Below are 11,199 nucleotides of genomic sequence, written 5' to 3'. Positions count from 1 at the left end.
ATGTGCCTCACAGGACAGGATGAGTGTGACACAGCCTGGGCACTGGTATCATCCCAAAGGCATCTCATTTGCAAACAATTGGGAAGTTCATCCTTTGGTCTGACTGCGGTATCTGGCTTGGAGACAGTAGTGGGAAGAGGTTTCCACTGAGTCAGCTTGATTCATTCCCTGTTGGGATCCCTGTCCTTGGATGCTCACTTCATAGTGATGGAGCAGGAGGTGGGCTCCCTCGGGCCCCCAAAGCAGTTGCTCCCTGAATGATTCTGGTGGGAGCCAGTGAAAGGAGAAGGCTGTCCCCTCCCCACCCTCCTACCCACTTTGCCCCTGGTGACACACCCCAGCCAGAGCAGAGGGGCTGGGCCACCACCCAGCCTGCTTCTGATCACTAAGAGGACAGACAGGTTGGCAAGTGGCCCTCTCCTATCTGAGCCTCTTGGGACTGGTGCTTCCATGACCTTTCTCAGAGGTCCGAGCATCAGAGTGATCCCGCTGTCTGCTTACCTCTCCCCGTATATCCCCTGTGTCAACCGAGAGCCAGCAAAGAAGAGGAGCTTAAACACCTGTAAGATGAGTGAATGTGATCAAATAAAGTGGTCTCAAACCCCAGTTTCTTGATGACAAAGATTAGAAGAATCTTTTTGCTGCAAAATGTTGGTAAACTGATTACACTCTCTGCACCTCAATTCCTTTAAGTATAAAATGGAAACAATAATGGTATCAACCTCATAGGGATGGTGAGAAAATTAACTAAAATAATTCATGTGAAACCTTTAGAACAGTCCTGACACTCACAGGATATATGCTGTACAGTCACCACTATCACTATTTGAGATATTGTCTTTATGGTCTTGCCCATTGAAGCCAATGTGAGTCTCTGACAAAGAGGGTGGAGATAGTGACACCTTTCAGAAAGACCTCTGGGCTCCTGCTGGGTTAGCCTCAGTCCCTGGAGGGGCTTTGAATTCTGCCCCAGCAGTGAGAGGTGCCCTTTCCCAAGTGCTCAGCCATGACTCCTCCTGACCCTTGCAAGCCTCCTACACTCAGAACCTGCACTTAAGAGGTAGGTGCTCAGAAGTAGGCTGGTCTGGACAGAGACGGGACCATGCGTTGAGGGTGGTGGATGGAGGCAGGCTTCAGCCCAGATGCTAGGGCTTCCTGCCTGCACAACCTCTTTCCCTGCACCCCTGTTATATGTGTTATATGATTTTGACATGGGGAGACCAGGAAAGTTGGGCATTCCAGGAAAGCTCCGACACGCCCAGGAAATGTAAATACTTGGCAGGGCCTCATCCGGCCCATTGTCCTGAAAGGAAAGGAACAAAGGCCTTGCCACTATGACCATGACCTCCCCTAGGAATACAGTCTCACTTCCTCCCTACAGCCACCTCCCCTAGAACTTCCCGCGGTCTAGTCACCCCTGTCCCCAGCTCCCAGGCGGGTCATAGGGCGTCTCAGCAGGACCACAGGGAAGGTGCATCAAATGGGGCAGGGGCTGGAGACCTGGGCTAGTTCATCATTAAATCCACATCACATCTTCATGTTCCACTCTCTGCGCTCACCTGAAGAGCAATCTCTCTCTCTCTCTCTCTCTCTCTCTCTCTCTCTCTCTCTCTCTCCTTCTCTCTCTGCAGTCCCTATTGGCCCAGTGACCCCACTAGATTCCTCAGATACCAGAGGCGGTTTCAGCCTAGGTCTTCAAGTTCCCAGTTGCCAGTGCCAGGGAGGCAGGGACAGCCTGGACATCAGCTGTGGGTTTGCCTTGAGCCTGTGGACACAGAAAGTTTCATAGCCTCCCTTCTCTGAATATGTGGTCAGGACCTGGGAGTGAAAACTCTGCGGGGAGTGCACAGATGTGCATGCCTGCATGTGTGTATGTGTGAGCAGGTCATGTGTGTGGTCCTCTGTGCCTGTGTTATGTGTATACATGCTTGTTCTGTTGTGGGTGGTGGGAACAGCACCAGGTGTTAGGTGGGGTCAGACTGGACCTGGGTCAGCAGCCTCAGTACTTGAGTTCTGGCTAGGAAAGAATTCAAAGCCAAGACTCAAGCTATAAAAGAACATTTATTTGGAAAATCAAAGAGGTAAAAGTAATTTGTAGCCGAAATGGGCTTAGGACACAAGTTATAGAGATAAAGGAAGGGCCCTAGAGCTTAGGAGTGAAGAAGGTAAAGGTGATGCAGGCCTGAGGGAAGTGGGAGGGGAAGGAGGAGAGGAAAGGCACAGGTGTTCTCCTGGGAGGGATAGGGTCTGGGTCCTCTGTCCTAAGGGTTTTAAGGGTGGAGAGTTTAGGGGAGGTCCCAGGGGAAAATCTCAATAGAGTATTCAGCAGCTTTCCAGGTGTCCTTTCAGGGTCTGTCTCCACTGATTGGCTGGTCAGTGCCAGTGCAGGGGGTCATTATCCAATGCAGCTGGTCCTGAGGTCAGCCATGGGGTCACTTGTCTGGTTTTGCTGATTTTCTGGGCCTGGAGCTAAAATACAACTGAGGTCTAGATGTTGTCTCTAGGGAGGAAAGGCCAGGGGGTCCAAATCCCATGACCAGTGGTGATCTGCTAGGGAAGGAAAGGTCACCCCGGGGGTGAGGTCTCACTCTACAATTGTCCTTTGCTAGGCACCTGGGGCTTTCCACCTGGTCCATCGTCCTGGCTTTGCTCATGTCTATCTAACTGCCTACCATAGTTCCATGTGAGTGAACACAAGAGAACAAGTCACAGAGAGAATCAGGAGGGCCAACAGAGAAGAAATAAGACTGAGATACAGAAAAGCATAGGTAGAGATAGAGAAGCCCACAATTCCATCTTCCCTGGTACAAGCCCTCCTCCTACTACACCTGTGTTTCTATCCATGATTGAGGTGGGCACAGAGGAGGTGATCAGGCAGCAGAAAGGGCTGTATCAGGTCCAGGAAGTCACAACCCGAACCTCCCCGCTCACACAGCCAGTCTGGGCTTCCTCCAAGGGCTGTAGTTTCCTCGTGCTGAGAAATGGCTCTAGGGTCCCAGGGATGCTATCCAGGGTACAGAGGAGCTCCAGGTGTCTCTGAGCTTTGAGGTGGCTGGGGGAGGGGAGCCACCTCTGACAAGCCCCAGAGCCAGAACCAAATGTCCTAAGATTGTCTAACTCTCCACAGTGGCCAATGTGCACTCTGAGGAGGGCTCCTATGTGCTGAGAAATGAGGGGTCTAGTGGGTGAGAAAACCTCAAGAGTCTGAAAACCTCCCCAACACCTACACCTCGGCCAAGAAGCATCTAGTTCACAGCTACTTCCTTGGGGGAGGTGCTGTGTGGGGGCGGGAAGAGGCAAGAGTCCTGGGTTCTAGGCCAGATTCTGATGGGCCAGGTCGCTCTGGGCAAGAAGCTCCCTTCCTCTGGCCTCATCCCCCATCTGTCTACTGGGGACAATGGGGACAATAATGCTCACACTGGCACTCTGCCACCAAGGACTATGGCCGGCCTACCAGGAGATGCTGGGGCTAGAAGGGACTTTGGTAATAGAATCTCCAGCACCAGCTGTGGAAACAACCACCCCATGAACTCAGTGTTTCCTCCAAAGTCACCCCCCAGAAGAGGAAAGTATGATTTCCGATGCCCTCACTTCCTGCAGCTGCGACCCTGATCAGTTCAGAGTGGGGAAACTGTCATGGGTTAGCGGTGTCACCTGTACATTCATTCTTGCCACCAGGAAGTTCTCCATAGAGTGGGTCCCCAAATTCCATTCTTCACTCATACCAGGATGTGCCTCCAACAGTGATGGCCCAACCTCAGGCTGAGGAGCTGGGTCCCAGCTGGGTATCAGGATTTGGAGGTTCTGGCCCCAGCTCTGCCAGATGCTCCATGTTGCCTTGAGGACCTTCTTTCTAAGGGTCCAGTGAGTATCCCTGCTTGCCTACCTGCAGCCCTGATGAGCAGACATGAAGTCCCAAAGCTCAGATCTGGAAGGCACCAGGGCTGCCCACAAATCAGAGGTGTGGAAGGCCCAAACTGAGGAGCCCTGGCACTGAGAGTTCCCGTTGGTTCTATAGGCAGTATGGACAGAACAGCAATAGCTCTACCTTGGAGGGGAGGGGAGAGGGAGGTTCAGATCTGAGAATGGCAGTTCCCTTCCCATGAAGCACAACAAAGATGCCTAGAGGACCCATGCATGTGCCATCAGACCTGCCCTATTGCCTTCCAGCCTGTGCCTGGTCCCACCACTCCATCCTGTTCAACAAGCCCTTCCAAAGGACTCGCCGACTGCCATGGTCTGTCCACTTGGTTTTGCATATGCTGGTTCTGTTCCCAGACAAGGGACCTAGCTCTGAGCGGGTGTGTCTAGGGCCGGCCAGTAGTATGTAGATTCTTGACTTCGTGTAGGAAAGATTTCACAACACAAGTCCAGGTGACTATGAGAGTACATTTATTAAAGCTGGGAACAATAAAACAAGGAAGGGCTTAGCATAGAAGAAGTAACAGGAGAGCCTAGGCTGGGCTGCCCCTCTTAGCTCACTAGGAAGTCAGAGAAAAGGGGGCCTTGGGGATAGGTTCTGGGGTTTGGCCTGGGACAAGCTTGCTGCTCTGGTTGCAAATCTCGTGGGGACCCTTAGAATTTTGGAGATGTAGGCCTGTGGCGGGAGAAGTGGGGGAAGAGGAGGGGGAAGGGAATGAAGCAAGAGTGCTCCACACGCTGGGTCTTCCATCCTAAAAGCCTTTTTCTTTTTAATTTTATTGATTTTTAGAGAGAGAGAAACACTGATATGAGAGAGAAACATCGATCAATTGCCTTCCACACAAGCCCCGACTGGGGATTGAACCCACAACCTGGGTATGTGCCCTGACCAGGAATCGAACCTGCCACCTTTTGGTGTACAACTGAGCCACACCAGCCAGAGACTAAAAGCTTTTAAGGGTTGAGATCTTAGGGGAGGTCCCAGGGGAGGATCTCAATAGCTTCCCAGGTGGCTCCTTTGAGGGTCATGGTCTCCACTGATGGATCAATTCCAGGGCAGGGAGTCATTAGTCATTGTAGCTGGTCCTGGCTTCACTCACCTGGTTTTGTGCTTTTCTGGGCCTGGAGCTGAAATACAACTGAGGCCTAGATGTTATCTCTAGGGAGGTGGACTTCTGTATCTGCTGTAAATTGCTCGGCTGGTTAGTTCAGCTATCTGTCTCAGTTTCCCTATTTTGCTTGCCCTGGCTTACTGGCCTGAGTTCCACTGCCTGGAACTCCCTCACCCACCTCTGCATCTGGCTAATATCCCCTCAAGAACAGGAGAGTGGACAGAGCCTGGGATTTGGAGGTCCGGGGGATCAGAGCCCAGTCTGCTTAGGAGGGCAGGGCAATAGGCAGACCCTCAGCAGGCCTTACAGTGGGAGCACTGAGTTCAGGGTCCCCAGGGGCCAGGATGGGACAGAGGGCGAGGAGTCGGGGTTGGTGGCTGAGACAGGACTATGCAGACAGTCTGGGCTTTGTAGGAGCTGGCAGGCACAGGGCCCAGCTCAGGGAGGGCAGCTGTGGGGGAGGCTGGAACAGCAGAGTATTTTTAGGCTCCTGCTGGATGGGTGAGACAAGGATGCTGTGGGCTACAGCCCTTGCTCACTGGGGAAAGACTTAAGGTGGTCTTGCTTTCCCCAGGAGCTTAAGGTCTCCAGAGCTTCTTGTTTTGTCTCTAGGATCAAGGGTTAGGGTCAGGATGTGAACAGGAACATCCTCAGCAACCCCCAGGCATGCAAATGCACATGAGAGGTGATTTCCATATCATTTCCACGCTGCCCTGCTTCCTCATGAGAAGGAACAGAAAGTCCCCTTTCAGAGGACCCTCTGGGGAGCAGTGTATTCACCAGAGTCCATCTCCAGCTACCCTCTCCTGGGTATCAGGAGAGTCCCCAGAGGGTGATACCAGCTCTAAAATCAGAAAGCACACAGGGGATTTTTGCATGATGCTGGAACTACTACATGGGCTCAGAGTAGCAAATACAGTCTATCTGGGGGATCCCTGAAAAGCAGTGTTTATGAGGATTCATTCATTCATTACACAAATAATTACTGAGCACCTACTATGTTCCAGACACTATTTAGATGCTGGAGATTTAGCTGTGAACAAAAAAGGACAAAATTTTCTGCCCTGGTGGGACATATTTCTACAGTGCTGGCCAATAGAAAGATATGTGAATCACACAGATACTTTTAAATGTTCTAGCAGCCACATGAAATAGAAATGAAAAGAAACAAATAAGATTAACAATTACAATAGTTTACTTAACCCACTATATCGAAAACATTTTAATGTCTGTATAATCACTATAACCATTTATTAATAAGATAAACTCTTTTTTTCATATTACGTCTTCAAATCTCAATCAGTAGCCCTTGGAGAATGCAGTTTCAGAGGAAATCACTCACCGGAGAAAAGACGATTGATTAGTGATGTCTGCTATGAGCATGGACATGTCTTGGAGCTGGATAAAGTTGCAGGCCATGTGTTTGCCCCTGTATTACAGGGCTGACCCCAAGCATGTGTTTTCTTCCTCTAGGAACCCTCTCCTGGGTATCAGGAGAGTCCCAGAGCCCTTCTGAGCACATTCATTTTGCCCAATGTGAAAAAAAACTGCCAGTCTGACTTCTGGGTCTTGAATCAGTTCTGGCATGGGCACCATCCTCCAGAAAGTCACCACCACACTAAGAGGGCAAGTGCCTCCTGGGTGTGGTCCCATGTTCCTTCCTTCACTCTGGGAATGTGGGTTTGGTTTTGTTTTTGTTTTTTCCCCAAGGCCTTTTTTCCCAATGTTAACCAATACCAACATAAAAGTGTTTCCTGAGCCTAAGTTAGCGGTTCCAGCCCCATTTCACCAACCCACATCTGCAGACCTCCTGGCCAGAACCCTTACTGGAATGGCCCAACCCAGATTCTCCATTTGCTTTTCCAGACAATGAGGCTAAAATTGGACTGTGTAGGCAGCCGGAAAGGCCTGGGAATGGGGGAGGGGCTGAGCTTGCAATGAGGCAGGCAGGGATGAGGTGTGAGAAAAATTGGATCTCAGGCCCCCGTCATCCATATTAGCATTGTCATCATCACCGCCCCCAGTCCTCCCCCTCCCCCCGCTGGGAGAGAGATAGTTAGAAACATTGATCAGCTGCCTCCTGCACACTCCCTACTGGGGATGTGCCCGCAACCAAGGTACATGGCCTTGACCAGAATCGAACCTGGGACCCTTGAGTCCGCAAGCTGATGCTCTATCCACTGAGCCAAACCGGTTAGGGCTCAAAACTCTTTAATGGCTCCCTATAACCGGCAGGATAAAGATCTAGGGCCTTAGTTCCCAGGAGCTGGAACAAACAAACTGATTCAATCTCACTTCCAGATATGCTTCCCTCTTTCATCTTATTCATTCATTCAATAAGAATGTATTCCAGCCGAAACTGGTTTGGCTCAGTGGATAGAGCGTCGGCCTGCAGACTGAAAGGTCCCAGGTTCGATTCCAGTCAAGGGCATGTACCTTGGTTGCAGGCACATCCCCAGTGGGAGGTGTGCAGGAGGCAGCTGATCGATGTTTCTCTCTCATCGATGTTTCTAGCTCTCTATCCCTCTCCCTTCCTCTCTGTAAAAAATCAATAAAATATATTAAACAAAAACAAAAAAGAATGTATTCCAGATGATACCAAACTCAGGTTCGACTACCTGCTGTTTTAAAAGCCAATACTTGAGACACAGGTGCTGATGTAAGGAAAGATAGTTTATTCAAATGCCGGCAGCCTGAGAAGATGGCGGACTCCTGTCCTAAAGATCTTCAGCCCTGGTAGGTGTGATCAATGGTTAGAGCATCCGCCCATACACCAAAGGGTCTGTGGTTTGATTTCTGGTCAAAGGCACATACTGGGTCAGGGAGCATGTAGGAGGCAACCAATTGATCTCTCTCTCTCTCTCTCTCTCTCTCTCTTCCTCGCTCCCTCCCAACCTCCCTCTCTTCAACTCTCTCTTTAAAAAAAAAAAAAGAAAAAAAACATTAAAAAAAAAAAAGGAAAAAATATCCCTGGGTGAGGATTAACAACGACAAAAAAGACCATCTTCACATCTCAGTGCAGGTGGGGTTTTTTATTGGGAGGGATAGGGAAAGCAGAACAAAAAAATCAGGGGAGAAGGGAGTTGAAAATTTTTTATGTGTAATTCAGCACAGTCCATTCTGATGATTATCTCGAAATTGGTCTAGTTTTTATGATTGACCATCAACAAGTCTCCTAGAGCCAGAACGTCCAGATACTGGACTCAGCTTCCTTTGAACTCTTACACAAATATGCTACTTATCTATGGGTTACATATTAGCTAACAACTCACCTTTTACAAAAACATTTTTTACAGAAACAATATTAAAAGAATGGAGGGGTGGGTTATACGGGCACTGTTCTCAGTGATAGAGTTGCAGCTGTGACCAAAACTGAGAAGGGTCTCTGCCTTCTTGGAGCTCATATTACTCCAGCCAAGCCCATAACGCTCCAAGCCCTTGCACACTCCTAGGCCTCGGCAAAGGCTGTTCCCTCTTCTATTCTTTAGTGACTTCTCCACCTGGGGGACTCAGCCTCTAACACCCACCTTTCCCTGATCTGCCCATGGGTTGGGTACCACATAGGATCATCACACAGATGACCACCATCCAGCTCCACATATATATCTGCGTCCCCTACCAGGCTCTGAGGGGCTTGAGGGAAAGGGCTGTACCCCAGGGCCTGATTCTAGATGCACCGGCCACAGGCTCCATTTCCTAACCCCAACTCAGGACTGAGCAGGAGAGGCATGGGGGGCGGAGGGGGGGGTGTGTGTCCAGGACCCCTCGGAAGAATTCAAGGTCATTCTGGAACCTCTGCCTGGGATCATCCTACTCCTGGCATCCCAGGGGAAAGCCGCATAGGAGCAACGGCACAGAGTGCTTCCAGCATAGGCAGGTGGAGGACTGAGGGGAGACCGGACGGAGAAGACAGGGGGTGCACAGGGCTATGAGCACTGGGTCAGGACATCAGATCTGCACATGGAAGGGGATGTTGACGGGTTTCAACGGCAGGAGGAGAAGGCAGTGGCCTTCCCCCAAGAGAAATAGGTTGGCAAGCATGGACCTACTCGAGGTAAACCTTAGTGGCCCTTGAGATTTATGAAGTGAGGGAGACAAAGTAGTTTCCCATTCCCTCTGGCTTGCTCAGGAAAGCTGAGCTTTGATTTTTCAGTCTTGCTCCCTTTTGCACCCCCACTTCTCCCCTGGTTGGGTGTGTGTGCAGAGGATGCACAAGACAGAGTGCAGAAGGCTGGGCCTGTGTCCTGGCCCCAGCCTGGCCCCCAAGAGCCAATGTTGGTACCATATTGCGTGGATCTCCATGCCCCCAATCGCAGCCTAATGGCCCAGCACCCACTCTGCCCCAGGTCCACTGGGCTGCTTGTGTGTCATGGGAAAGCCAGAGGGAGGGAGGTTTGTGCTTGGCCATTTTGCTGGCTCATTCACATGGATTTACAAGGACTCATTTCATGCCTTCCTGCACACGGCTTCCTGACCAGCCGCCAGCCTGGCCCTTCCTGGTGCCTCGATACAAAAGAGTGTGTTCTGTCCTTCAAGTTTCCTGCTGTAGGCTCAAGGGGAACCAAGAGCGTCCCTGCAGGAAAGAGGAGGCCTGTTGAGGTCCAGAGAAGGCAGAGACCTCACAGAAGGTCACTCAGCAATCCAGGTGGGCCAGGGCTTGAGCCCACACTTTCTTTACCAACCACTCCTAAAACCCACTCCTTCTGTCCTTTCCCTTTAGAGCAGTGGTTCTCAACCTTGGCTGCACATTAGAATCATAACAAAGAAACAGAATTTCCGGAGGATGAGGGCCAGAAATCAGGATTTTAAAAAGATTCCCAGGTGATTCTAATGTGCAGCCAAGGTTGAGAACCACTGCTTTAGAGGGACTCGCTTGGGGGTGGGGAGAGCCCAGGAAGCCCCTGTGCTGCTGTTGCGTGGCTATGAGCTGGGAAAACAGAGATGGGGCCAAGATAGAGACTCCGAACTCCTTCCAAGACAAAGTAAATTAGTCTTATAACCCAGAACAGTGTGTCAGAAGGGGCCTCCAGAAGCCCTAGTCCTGCCCTTACCTCTTACATAAGAGAACGAGGCTTAGGAAAAGCAAGGTCTGCCTGGGATCATGAAAGGTGACGGCAGCCCAGTCTCTGCCCCCAGCCCAGTGCTAATCCTGGTCCCTCAAACTCCTGGACTCCTGGCTCCAGCACCTGCTGCCATCTTAGGTGTGGGAGAGGAAAGAACCAGGCAGAATCTTCAGTGTGGGGCTGGCCCAGATCACAGGGCAGTGCGGTAGGTGGGGGCGATTCCAGCCCTGTGGGGTCTGCCAGAGCCGCCCAGAAGCTGGGCTCAGACTCAGAGAGAGCTGTCTCAAGTTCCATACCCGCCTCCAACAGTTACTGCTCAGGAAAACCTCCCAGCAAACCCCAAAAGGCACGGGCCCCTGCCACAAGGGGTAGGTGAGAAGGGAACGAAGAGGAGGGGAGATAAAAATGGAGGGAGGCGCCTGGAGGACATCCAGGTTTCTCTCCAAATCCCCCACTAACCCTACCCTTCATCCCTGGACCCACCCACTCATACCCCTGGGCAGCTTCCCCACCTCTCACCCAGCTTCAGGGGCCATTTTTCACACAACCTTCTGGGTTCTAAAACCTATTTGCTTTACCTTTGAGAGAATTCAAGAGCGTCTATGTTTCAAATCCCACCCCAGCCCCTGTCACTGCTTTGGGGGTGAAAGGTCAAGCTCCAGGCTAGCTCACAAACCCAGTATCCCTTCTGTCCCCTCTGCATGCAGACCAACACCTCCCCTGCCTGGTGGGCTGAGCCTGGAGTACCTCACTCCACTGAGACACACCCTACAGCTGCCCTCTAGCTTCCTTCTATCATCACAGGTTTATCCCATGGGCTCTTATTTAACTAGCTTACTCCCTAGAACGGGAACCTAGAAGGCAGGGAGGCCTGAGGCTGTTTCTAGCATGGCCAGGCCTCCCTGGCAAGTATGGGAGATGGAGGCTGGGAAGGGGAAAAGGTGAGGAGAGGTGGACTGCAGGAGTTGTCTGGGCTCCAGGGTCAATGGCTTGGCAGGCAGTGCACTGCTCAGGAGCATTGGGTTCAGATCCTGCTCCTGCCTCTCACTAGCTAGGAGCCCTGCTGAGGGTGTCCTCCCCTCCAAGGCTCTACGGAGAGGGCT

The sequence above is a fragment of the Myotis brandtii genome, unplaced genomic scaffold, assembly GCF_000412655.1.
Source record: "Myotis brandtii unplaced genomic scaffold, ASM41265v1 scaffold74, whole genome shotgun sequence".
Classification (NCBI taxonomy): Eukaryota; Metazoa; Chordata; class Mammalia; order Chiroptera; family Vespertilionidae; genus Myotis; species Myotis brandtii.
This window is presented reverse-complemented; position numbering follows the sequence as displayed.